This window comes from Argopecten irradians, chromosome 10 (genome assembly GCF_041381155.1).
Source record: "Argopecten irradians isolate NY chromosome 10, Ai_NY, whole genome shotgun sequence".
In the NCBI taxonomy this organism is placed as follows: Eukaryota; Metazoa; Mollusca; class Bivalvia; order Pectinida; family Pectinidae; genus Argopecten; species Argopecten irradians.
Window position 1 is genome coordinate 11,517,919 of NC_091143.1, and position 12,700 is coordinate 11,530,618.

The 12,700-nt window shown below is 29.5% G+C and overlaps 1 long non-coding RNA gene across 1 annotated transcript; it reads right to left on the reverse strand.

The window, feature by feature from the left end:
• Positions 1 to 5,702: 5,702 nt before the first annotated feature.
• LOC138332729 (uncharacterized) lies at positions 5,703 to 8,283 on the reverse strand. The gene is made up of 4 exons (XR_011209851.1): positions 8,235 to 8,283; positions 7,934 to 8,007; positions 7,102 to 7,367; positions 5,703 to 5,811 (listed from the first exon to the last, which is right to left on the reverse strand). It is a non-coding gene; the product is annotated as an uncharacterized lncRNA (long non-coding RNA).
• Positions 8,284 to 12,700: the final 4,417 nt, after the last annotated feature.

Here is a 12,700-nt window from a genome sequence, read left to right on the forward strand (position 1 = left end):
ATGTACAATGTATTACTGTCGTGTATGTGTAGATTTTAATGCGTTTCAATATTTGTTCTCTCTATGGTTTGGTTCTCCACTTGTTTTGCCATTGAAATCCATTTATTTCTCAATTGAAGCAAACGAGAAATAGTTTTGTGAAGTAAATAATAATCAATCAAGATTAAATGACCCGCGACCTGCATTAAAATGATAGATACTGCTTGATTCCCAACCTCTACGTATCGAAGTCAGTTCGGTTGTGCGGTTATTTTAAAACCAATATTTCTTTTCACCCTACCAGAGAAATCTGCTGGTTGTACCAGTTTTTGCGAGTTTGTAGTTCCTTGCTCATTTGAGACTGCTAGATAACTGTTCACGCATTTTATTTACAAATACCCAGTCCAGATAAAAAAAGCCTTTCGATCAATCATAATTATATGTTCGTGTCCTTTGGGCTATGCTGTAAGATTTATGTGCATTTTGTCTTTGTTTGTTTCAATATAATTATTATTAAATAGTAATATTTTCTTCAAAATAATTTCATTTCTAAGGGTTTGATTTCTCCATGATTCATGGCTCCTTGTTACAGTACTAACTCAGTAATAATTCTGCCTGCGTCATTATTGCTGTTTTGTCGCTGTCACCAATTCGTTCATTCATTTATAGTTTATCAATTGATAATTCATTTATATATCCATTAATGTTAATATAAGAACTTCTAATTTTGCAAATGTCAAATCAAAAATAAGATTATTAGATAAATCAAATATTGATGCTGTGAGCATGTTCGGAACAACTACGGTAACCCGACCTTTTTCCCTGGTTACTAAATTTTGCGGTTTCCGCTTCGAAGAACTTTCGTGAAGATCAAGTTTCGCGGATTTAAAATTAAATGGAGAAATATTAGAGTTTCATTTTGCAAGAATTGTTGAAGATATTGATTCGCGGAAATTAACTTTGCAAAAAAGTAATGGTTTAAAATATGTGTAATCCAAGCGCTATTAATTGTCATTATTTTTGTATATATCATTAATATTTTACATACAGTATATGGCATTGAAAGTGTGGGGAAATTTATATGATAGTTTTGAGGAATATATACTATAATTCCAGTTTTGTAATTCTTGACTATTAGACACTGTTTTTTTTTTATAATTTTCTTTTTATTCAGGTTTTTCATCATTGCAATTTACAAATTATCATAACTATCAACTCGTTAACTCTCACTCTTACATATACAAGAAATCCACTTACCCATTTGATTCACACAATATGTATTACATTAACAAGTAGGACCATATACCCATCTGTACAAACTCATGCATGCACCTACAAGCTGCTTTGTTATATAAATTTTATTCTTGTAAATCTATAAGAAAAGGATCAAGAAAAATGCCATAGGGAGAATGTTCAGTAAATTGCAATGTTTTAGAAGAAAGAGAAATTAGATAAAGATCAAAGAAATTTAAGAAAATGAAATAGAAAAAAAAGCAGAGAGGTTAGAAGAAGGGAAAGATAGCTGATGACAAGACGACTAGAAACAAAAAATGGAAACTGAAGAACAGATTTCAATATCTAGTATAAATACTTCGGCTTTTGTGGAGGGCTTTATAAAGAAATTGAATTATGAATACATCAAACTTGTGGTATAAACAAAGGGGCATTACTGCTATAAAGAAAGAATATGTGGTAAAAGAAAAAATCATAACTATAAAATGCACAGTTTTAAAATACATGTATCACAAATTAATAAGTGAATCCCATTTTTTCCACTCTTTATCAAATTTACTCTTATTATTTTCGTCCTTACCATAGGCAATATATTTTTGAATTGTATAGTTGTCTTTTATTATGTTTACAAGAGCATTTATATTCAATGAATTGTGTAAACATCTTGTTCTGTAAATATACTGTTTGATGATTATGATTATTTCATTATCTACTCTGTTACTGGGAAGAAAATTATGATGAAGAAGGCCGAAAAGAAAAGATTGTTTGTTTACTGAAAAGGGGATTAAAAGGGCTTCCAATAGTGTATCAAGACTACCTAATAAGTTTTGCACTTCTTCACACTCCCATAAAATATGAGTTATTGATTCTGGTTCAGAGTTACAAAATGTACATAGAGGGGAGACAACTAATTCAATTTTTGATAAAAATGAGTTAGTTGTAAGAATGTGATGATTTACTCTATATTGGAACCACTGAAGCTTTGAATTTGTTATACAAAAGGGCAATTGATGTATTTTACATCAGGTCACTTTGTCTATGTTGTCAAATGTAGCATTCCACTTTCTGGTGCCGGATGGTATTATATCAGATTTAACAAAAATATTGTGGAAAATTTTTGAACCCTTATTATCCCTAAGAAAAATCTGTAAATTGAGAGGTATGTAGGGATAAAAAATGTCGTGTATGTGTGTATTGCATGATGCAATAAAAGTTCTGACCGCTGCGACAAGACCTTGATACTGTAGAAAATTTGTGTTTACTCGATATATTCTAATGAATTCCTCAAATGTGTAAAGCAATAATTTGTCACTCTCCTTTATAATGTCATTTATAACAAAAATGCTTTTCTGGTAATAATGTTTATAGTAGACAGATCTCCCTCCTACCTTGATTTTACTATTGTACCAAATAGGAGCTTTCAAAATGTTTTTCTCCAGAACATTCTCAAGGTATTTTGAATTTAATAAATACCAAGATTTGAATACATCAATCCAGAATTTATTTTTAGATTTATCTATACATATCTTAATATATTCCGAGCCACAATGTGCAAGAAGATCTGTGTCAATATAAGTTTTAAGTAAAATCTGCCATTTCTCATTACTCTGATAAATTCTTCTGATCCATGTAAGTTTAAGCGAGTTTATGAAAATAACAAGATTGATCATCTTCAAACCACCATCAACATGATTTTGAGTAAGTATCTCCCTCTTTATTTTATCTGGCTTTCCAGCCCACAGGTAATCAAATAGAATTGAATTAAGTTTGTTTATGAATTTAGTATCTGGATTAGGCAATGAGATGAAAAGGTGATTAAATTGAGAAACGAGCAATGATTTGATAATGCTAATCTTTCCAATAGGTGTTAATGATCATCTCTTCCAAATTTTAATTAAAGATTTTAGCTTTGTAAGTTTTTTGTCAAAGTTCAATTTTGGTATTTCGTGAAGATTTACATTAAATTTGATTCCCAACAACGTAAATTTGTCTTAACCCCATTGTAAATTAAGTTCTGGTAATTAACTATCTTCACTATACATTTTGCTACCAATCCAAATGACCTGAGTTTTATCAATGTTCATTTTCAAACCTGAAATATCTGCAAAATTGTTTAATTCTGTTACCGATTCCCTAAGTGACTGCTCAGAACCATCAAGTATCAGTGATGTGTCATCCGCATATTGCGATAATAAAATGGGACAGTTTTCAATATTGATACCTATTATATTTCTATTACTTCTAATTTTTATAGCCAAGACTTCTGCACAAAGAATAAACAGATACATTGTATGATTGTATGGTGCAATAGGGTCTCCCTGCCGGCAGCCCCTCCTGATATCGAAAAAAGATGAAATATCCCCCCCTGATTTATAGCTGAATGAACATTATTATGCAAAGTTTTGAACCAGTTTACAATACTATTACCAAAACCAAAGAAATACAGAACCTTTTCAATTAATAGCCAGGACACTGAGTCAAATGCCTTTTCAAAGTCAATCATCAGGAGCATGCCGGGTATATTGTGTTCCTCTGTATAGTGCATAATGTCATATATAAGTCTAGTATTAACCCCTATATAGCGACCCGATAGAAATCCAGTTTGGTCATCATTTATTAATTTATGAAGAACAGTTTTTATCTTATTAGCTATAGTTAATTTGCAATTTTGTAAGAAATATTTAATAACGAGATGGGTCTCCAGTTTTTAATGAAATGTCTAGGTTTATCTGGTTTAGGAATACATGTTATTATACCCTGTCTCTGTGTTATTGAAAGTTGTCCTATATTGTAACCAAAATTAATAGATCTTACTATAAACTCTCCCAATTTTCCCCAAAAACATTTTAAAAACTCTGTAGTAAATCCATCCGACCCGGGGCTTTTATTATTTTTCATTAGCTTTAGAGTTTTTCTCTAATATATCTTCCTGTTTTGTTATCATGATGTTATTGTCATTTTGTAATTTTGGGATCATTTTTGAGATATAGTTTCGATTTTCCAAATTAAAAAAGTATCTAGTAGGCTTCTCTCCTTCTTCCGCCCATCTTGCCCTTGATCTAATAATACTCCCTTTAATCTTAAACGATCTTATCTTCTCTAACTCCTTTTTTCTATTAATTACTATTAGATTAGCATTTTCCTGGGCTTCAAGATCTTGTATTTCTTTTTAAGGTTATTTTCTAAAGAATTTCGGGTTTTTTTCTTATAAGAAGCAAATGAAATTGTTTTCCCTCGAATTTCCATAAGCACTGTTTCCAAGAATAAATGGTCATTAATGGTAAACTGAATTTCAGAATTTGGAATGTTTTCAAGATTATTTATATCATATATTGGTATTGCATATTGTTTCTTCACATCATCAATACAGTTGTTCACAATTTTCAAGTATTCCGAATCATGTAAAAGCGAATTATTTAGTTTCCATGTCCCTCTTCCTCTTTTAAATTCATTTAACGTTATCAGTATCTTGGGAAAGGAATGATCTGAACGATAGCTAGGGTCTATACCTGTGTAATTAATACTAGAAAGTAAACTCTCTGAAACAACAAAAAATCTAAACGTGCTTGTTTTACTGGGTTCTTTTTCCTCCATGTATATCTCCTAACATTTTCATGTTGTTCTCTAAAAACATCTACAAGACCAAAATTATTAATTATATCTAAAACCTTATCTCTGGCTTTTGGATTATTATATTTTTATATGTGTTGTCATAGTCGAGTTCGGGTTTCAAAACAAGGTTAAAATCACCACAAATAATAGTATGGGTACAATCAAAGTCTTCTATAACGTCAGATATTTTAGAATAAAAGTCTGGACTATCCTGATTCGGGCCAAAAATATTTATAAGTGTAATGTGTGAGCCTTCTATTTCTATGTCTAATGCTAAAAAATTTCCTGACATATCTTTTTTTTTTCTTTGTGAATTTTGCATTCAAAATTATTATTCAGAAGGATAGCTACCCCTCGAGAATTTGCACGAAAAGACGAAAAATAAGACTCATACCCCCATTCATTCCTAATAAAATCCTCGTTATCCTGTAAGAAGTGTGTATCTTGTAAACAAAAGATATTATAATTGGTATCTCTCAGATATGAAAAAAAAACATCTTTACGCTTTTCTCTGTTCGAAAGCCCTTGCACATTTGCCGAAATAATCATTATACCTTCCACTTTACCGTTGTAAGTTTAGATTCTACCATATTGGATCCAAAGGAAGAGATAAGACAAGGCGTTAAGAGAAAGAAGAGAACCACAGGGAAAGGAAGAAAGATGAGTAATAGAAAGAACATAATAAATAAAATCATTCAATAAGGTGAGGTCTTTGACCACTACCCAACTCACAATCTATCCTTATTGTTTCGGATCTCCAACACCCGCCATAACACCGGAAGTCATATATTACTATTAGACATTGTTACAAAAATTAAAATCATAGTCAAAATGGTATATTTTTAAGCATATGTGAAAATATTACATAACAATATAGCTTTCATTTCAACTATTTATTTGTGATATTATTGGTAAACACAATTTACAAATGAAGACATCTTTGAAATGGTGAAATGGATTTCCATAAGTCAATTTCCTGCATGGCATCTGAAATGGAAAATATGAAATACGAATTAACCATTTGTTATGGTATATACACAAGTCTATTCTACATGTATTGTTAAATTTATTACAAATTCATCAAACGAACATAATTGATGTATTGGTACATGTATATTTATTTTATTAACCTCTGTTGATATGATAAAATATAAAGTATATAGTATAATTTTGTTGTGAAATTAATGTATTGTATGTCATTTTGCAATTTCCCTGCTATATAATCACTTGAAGTGTACTAACTACACATGTAAATACCTGTTGTAACTTTCAATTTATTAAATGAATACCTCTCCAAACTGATGATTCAGCAAATGAATATCCGTTCAAATATGTTATTTATTAAGTATACATATGTTCTAACTTGTAATCTATTAAATCAATACTTGATTAACTTGTAATTTATCAAATGAATACTTGTTCTAACTTGTAATTTACCAAATAAATACTTGTTCTAACTTGTAAATTATCAAATAAATACTTGTTCTAACTGTACTTTATCAATAAATTGTATCTTAAGTTTGATATTAATTACTAATGTTATATGTTCTAGTTAGTATATCCATAATACCTGTTCATTGAAATCAAACTGAATATTGTAATTATCAAATAATATTGTTCTAATTTGTAATTACAATAATACTGTTCTAATTATTATCAATAATACTGTTCACTTGTACTTATCAAGTAAATTGTATCTATTGTTTATTCAATACTAATAGTTTATGTTTAGTTAGTATATCATAATTACTGTTCTACTTGAAAATCAAAACTGAAACTTGTAATTATCAAAAATACTTGTTTATCTAAATTTGTTAATTTACTAATATACTTACTTGAAATCAAATGATAACTTGTAATTTTCAAATAAATACTTGTTCTAACTTGTACTTTATCAAGTAAATTGTATCTTTAAGTTTGATATTCAATTACTAAATAGTTATATGTTCTAGTTAGTATATCCATAATTACCTGTTCTCACTTGAAAAATCAAAACTTGAATAACTTGTAATTTATCAAATAAATACTTGTTCTAACTTGTACTTTATCAAGTAAATTGTATCTATTGGTTTGATATTCAATTACTAAATAGTTATATGTTCTAGTTAGTATATCCATAATTACCTGTTCTCACTTGAAAAATCAAAACTTGAATAACTTGTAATTTATCAAATAAATACTTGTTCTAACTTGTACTTTATCAAGTAAATTGTATCTATTGGTTTGATATTCAATTACTAAATAGTTATATGTTCTAGTTAGTATATCCATAATTACCTGTTCTCACTTGAAATTTCTTTATCAGTATGTCCTGTCGCCGGTCCTATCAAATATATCTCCTTGATCAAAGATGTCTCCCCTGTCAAAGAAGTCATTCCTGTCGAATAGATCACTTCTGTCGAATCTGCCGCCACGGAACACACCTCGCCTATCGAATCGGCTTCCACTAAATGTGCCGCTGCCCAAACCATCCCAATCATTGTCCCAATCATTCCTGCCGATGTTACTCAATAACATGGAGCCACGTCCCCTTCTGATGGGCCCTAAAGATAATAAGTATTTATTTTGTTAAAAAAAACTTTAAGAAAATGTACAGGTCATAATAAAGATGTTGCTGCAGTTGTATGGCTGGCGATTGTTCTTCTCATTAACATTTAATATTGGGATCGTTTTCCTTGAACTGTTTCTAATGATGTAGTTTTGTTTTAGTGTGTGTTTTTTTTCGAATCGTATTTAAATGGTTTAATTGATAATGCTGGTGGTTATTATGTTGCTAGTTTGTTTTGTTGTTTCATTGCTTTTTTATAGATTCTGCTGTTGTAATTGTTGCTTTATCTCATTGGCATTTGCAATTTCAATTTTGAAGCTTGTACTGTTGTAATGCTCTTGTCTCTTTGCTTGTATAATTTTACGGCTTAATGTTGCTCCTGTTGTCATACTGTTGTAGATTTCGTTCTTCTGCTCGCTGTTTTAATGTAATAGTATCTTGTCTCAATAGTTTAAATTCAATTAGTGTTACTTTTAATGGTACAACATACAACAAATATGTTGTTGTGGTTATTGATGTTTTCATAATCTTAAAGGTTAAACGATGATACACAATTCTCACCGTATGTGTTACATAGCACACAGGCTACAAGACAGGAAAGTACGACCAACTTCAGCATCTTTTAGGTAAGGTTTCTACAAAAGCCAAAACAAAATTATTTTTGGATAAGCAATTCAAAAAACAAAAATAAGGTCGATTATACTAAAAAGTGTCAGTAATATTATATATCAAACATTTGTAGATATTTAAGGTTTATATCAGGTTTTCAATAAACTTTTGTTATAAAATATGTTTATTCATTTTACTTTAATAAAGGTGCTTACTACCTATTATGAACATTATACATCTACATCAGACTCACCTGTAACTATCACTGTTGGGAACACTTGATCAGTCGCCGTCAGGATCGGTTGTGGAGGAAAAAAAAGGACCTCTTTCACGAACAATGGAATTTTGCCCACGAACCAATTTTATTGAAATTAAATGTAATAGGTAGCAATATAAATGCAAACCCTTGAAATACGTTCAAAAAATTCAAAAGGTCCCAGGGGCCTGTGCTATGGCCAAATTAATGTTGCCCAGTAGAGGTGTATGACAGGGTTCCCTTTTTGATCCAAAATGGTATAAAAATAATGTTTTATGTCATAAAACTGTATTATTTTCTGAAGAGTATAAATAATTACATATAATGATCACAAATATGTAGGCAAAATGGGACAAATAAAATTTTGGCTACATTTTAAAGACAGAAAATATCGAAATTTTGGGTGTTATTTTCGGCCATGTCCATTATTAACAATGGTGATTCACCCACTTCCAGTTTGAGTGCACCAAAAATATTTTCTAAAAAGTTGGCTCATTACCTGAAGTAAATATTATGAAAATTTCAGAAAAATTGTGGACCGGTAAATTTGTCGTTTAAAGGTTATAATATAGCATGGTATATTTTAAGTAACGTTACATAATGTTAAGAATATGCTTATTTTGGATCATTTATCACGAATCTAACGGTGTCAACATTAATGTATAATCCAATACTCATCTGTAACGCTTGATATGATTTCAAATTGATATATTTAGTGATACTTTGTAGAAAAATTAAGTTTTACATAATCAAAATTACAAAACATTTGGGTGTTTTATGACCACAATAAGCTGTTTTGCATTTGAAGTAGCTTCACTAATATGTCCTGTTCTAATGATTTATTTTGTAATTATAGAGCATATTTACAGTGAAGAGAGTGATTAAAATGGGATTCTGTAACTGTGTGGTTTGAGAGGGAAGAGTTACCAGGTTACACGGGTCATGTTACAAACCTACAGTAGTTCAATTATTTGCAGGGCTATCACTTCTGATTAACATTTATGTTGATTCATGCTAAAAATGTAAATCTCATCACTTTAACGTATCGTTTTAGATTTTAAGTTTATTTTTTTCGGGAAACTCCTTGATGTATCATTTCAGATTTAGATACATTAATGGCAAATACTTCTTTAATCTTGCAAAATAACTAACTGAATGTAGCAGTTTTAATAATGAAAATAGACATTACCTGTAAGTAGATCATCAAAACTTGATTTATCTTTATTGTCAATAATCATATTTGAATTCCATGTTAGTATTATTATATAATTAGAAAATTAAACAGCTTTACTGAGTAATAGACACAAAAGAAAGGCTTCGATCACAGAACATGAACATGGTGTATATCCCCGTGGTAAAGAGTGTGTGTCGATAAAACCGTTTTATTCAATACTATATAAACTGACTTTGAGTTTAGAATTATATGAGTTTTATAAGTAATTGTAAAGTAATCCGTATGGACAAACACATCTCTAAAAATCTTAATTGGCGGATATGGTATTAATCGTACAGAGATAATGGAGAAACCGTCAAACAGGAAATGAGAGTGTCTGATCAAACTGGAAATCATTTAAATGCAGTTTATTACATTATACTGTATGTTACTTAGCTTTGTGTCACGTATAAATTTATTTATTTGGATCCCCATGACATGTATAATTCATGTTGTGATAACCAAGTTTCTTATAAAATCAAAATTTATTACCTGAAATGATAAACCTTATGCCATTTTGATTGATAGTATGATGTGTTTATGATACACAAAGCTAATTATGAAAAATTAAACTGTGGACCTCAAAAACGTTTGACTGTTTCATTAACCATAAAAGATGCTGTTATTTTTTTAACTGAAAAAAAAAATTCTTAGTTAACTTTTTATGGAATTCATGAAAATTCTAAAGAAAATTAAAAAAAACTCGAAATCAAACTTCAGTTGATTGATCACAAAATGTTCTGAACAATCTAAATATTAAACTGATAAGAAATACTTATATAGTAAAATTAATACATTTTTGAACGAAAAAAAATCATATATCAATTTGTCTATGTTTTTTTAAACAAAAACTTGTAATGGTGTGATTTGATGCCATTGCCAACACTTTGAAAGCACAATATTTTGAAAAACAACAACATTATACATATATGCACTAATATACGGGATGTGTGAAAATTGGTAAAAACTTAATTCTCTTACATAATAATCTACTCCCACCCATTTTTTTCTAGATTTTGTTATTATTTTACTTTATATGCCTTTCAGCTGTAAATAAAAATAATATTTCTGAGAATGCAGTTGCAATCATCATCTAGCTTGAAAAGTGAATGATAATGCCCTAAATATTCCGAAATACTTTGTTATTGTGATTCAATATTTTGATTATTCTACAATATATAGGTTATAAAATCATATATTAATTTAAATTTAATGTAACTAATGAGTATTAAATAAGATTAAGAAATTAGTTTCTTTGTTTTCTCAATTTTATGATTGAAAAGGGCCGTGGTGCAACCACGGTGTAATACTGCTAAAAATAGACCTTGCCTCATTAAGACCTTTAAACGACAAATTTACCGGTCCACAATTTTTCTGAAATTTGCACAATATTTACTTCAGGTAATGAGCCAACTGCTTAGAAAATATTTTTGGTGCACTCAAACTGGAAGTTGGTGAATCACCATTGTTAATAATTGGCATGGCCGAAAATAATACCCAAAATTTCGATATTTTCGATCTTTAAAATTTAGCCAAAATTTTATTTGTCCCATTTTGCCTAAATATTTGTGATCATAATATGTAAGTATTTATACTCTTCAGAAAAAAATAGAGTTTTATGACATAAAACATTATTTTGATAACTTTTTGGATCAAAAAGGGAACCCTGTCATACACATATACTGGACAACATTAATTTGGCCACAGCACAGGCCCCTGGGACCTTTTTAATTTTTTAAGCGTATTTCAAGGGTTTGCTTTAATGTTGCTACATGTAACATTTAGTTTTAATAAAATTGGTTCGTGGGCAAATTTCCATTGTTCGTGAAAGAGGTCCTTTACTTCACTTTTATAGATAATACGACGAGGAAATGGTTTGATTATTCAAATTTCCTGATAAAAACGTATGCTTTTTTCACAGTTGATTGGTTTGTGAATTAAAGTAATGACGCACACACAGGTAAAATATGATGACGAATACATCATTTCCTGCTTTACATCATCTACTTAATAATAGTCATGATAATTGATTGTGGTTTGTCGTCACTGAAAGTATATTTGACAAGCTTTGACTGATCAGGAAATTATTTGTTCACTTACTGGCTTAAGTCTAAAATACTGTGCATAATTTATTTGCCTTCCTAATGACTACATTTTGACATTTAGCTCTTTTAAACATCCACATTTTAACAATAAATGTGACCGTATGTCTCGTAAAATGTTTTGAAAACAAATGAAAAATGAATTTAAAACAAACTTTCATAAGCAGTATCCGAAATGATATATTTGACTGTATTGGTCTTTTTCCATATCTAAATGACATGGATGCTTTCATTTACATGTAAATGCAAATGTCTTAGATGTCAAATTCCATTTTTTCCATTTAAAAAAAAATATATTGTAAAACATTGTTCAGGAACTGTGAAAATAAGTTTTCATGTTATGCTTTGAATTTCAATTTTCTATATTTGTTTATTTTTTTATTTTATTTTACACATATTATACCCAAAATATTGAAATATAAAAATAGGGCAGCCTGCTTATCAAAGATTTGTTTGAAAATGTAAAGTGTTGTATTATTGAACGGCGAGAGGACAAATAAAAACCAAGATGAAAACGACATGATTAACAAAAGTCAATTCGATAATGCTATTTAGTGGTTTTTAGATATTTCGTTTCTTTAGATGAACAACAGATCATTTAAATAACAATTAGGCTTCACAATTTATTCCCAGTGTTAAAACGTCACATCACAGCTAAATCAAAATTGATAAATGTTAGACTATGGTAATTAACATATATATACATTATGACGTCAAATATGTAATAATAATACTTGAGGCTATATATATACGTAACACCTGTCAATCATCGGCACATCACTTTCCACACACAGAGTTTATAGGTTATTTTGTCTCTCCAATATAATAACGGCTTCATTTTGGTCTATTGAGTGACATTCTTTCCATTTCTATTTAATATTTTCAACGAAGCAAGTTTTCATAAATAGTAACGTGAGTGATAGTGATAGAGATTTATAGAGAGTTTATATACCGTGGAGCGCGTTAGCGCTCCTCGGAAGATATGTAGATAACTTCTGCTATTCATAGCCGCTATGAAAATTAGAAAAATACATTCAATCCATATATCTACATTACAAAAAACTATGAAAATTAAATTTATTTAAAGGTTATTAAATTATATCTAAAATCATGACACCCATATACAACAAGAAACGAAATTAATGGAA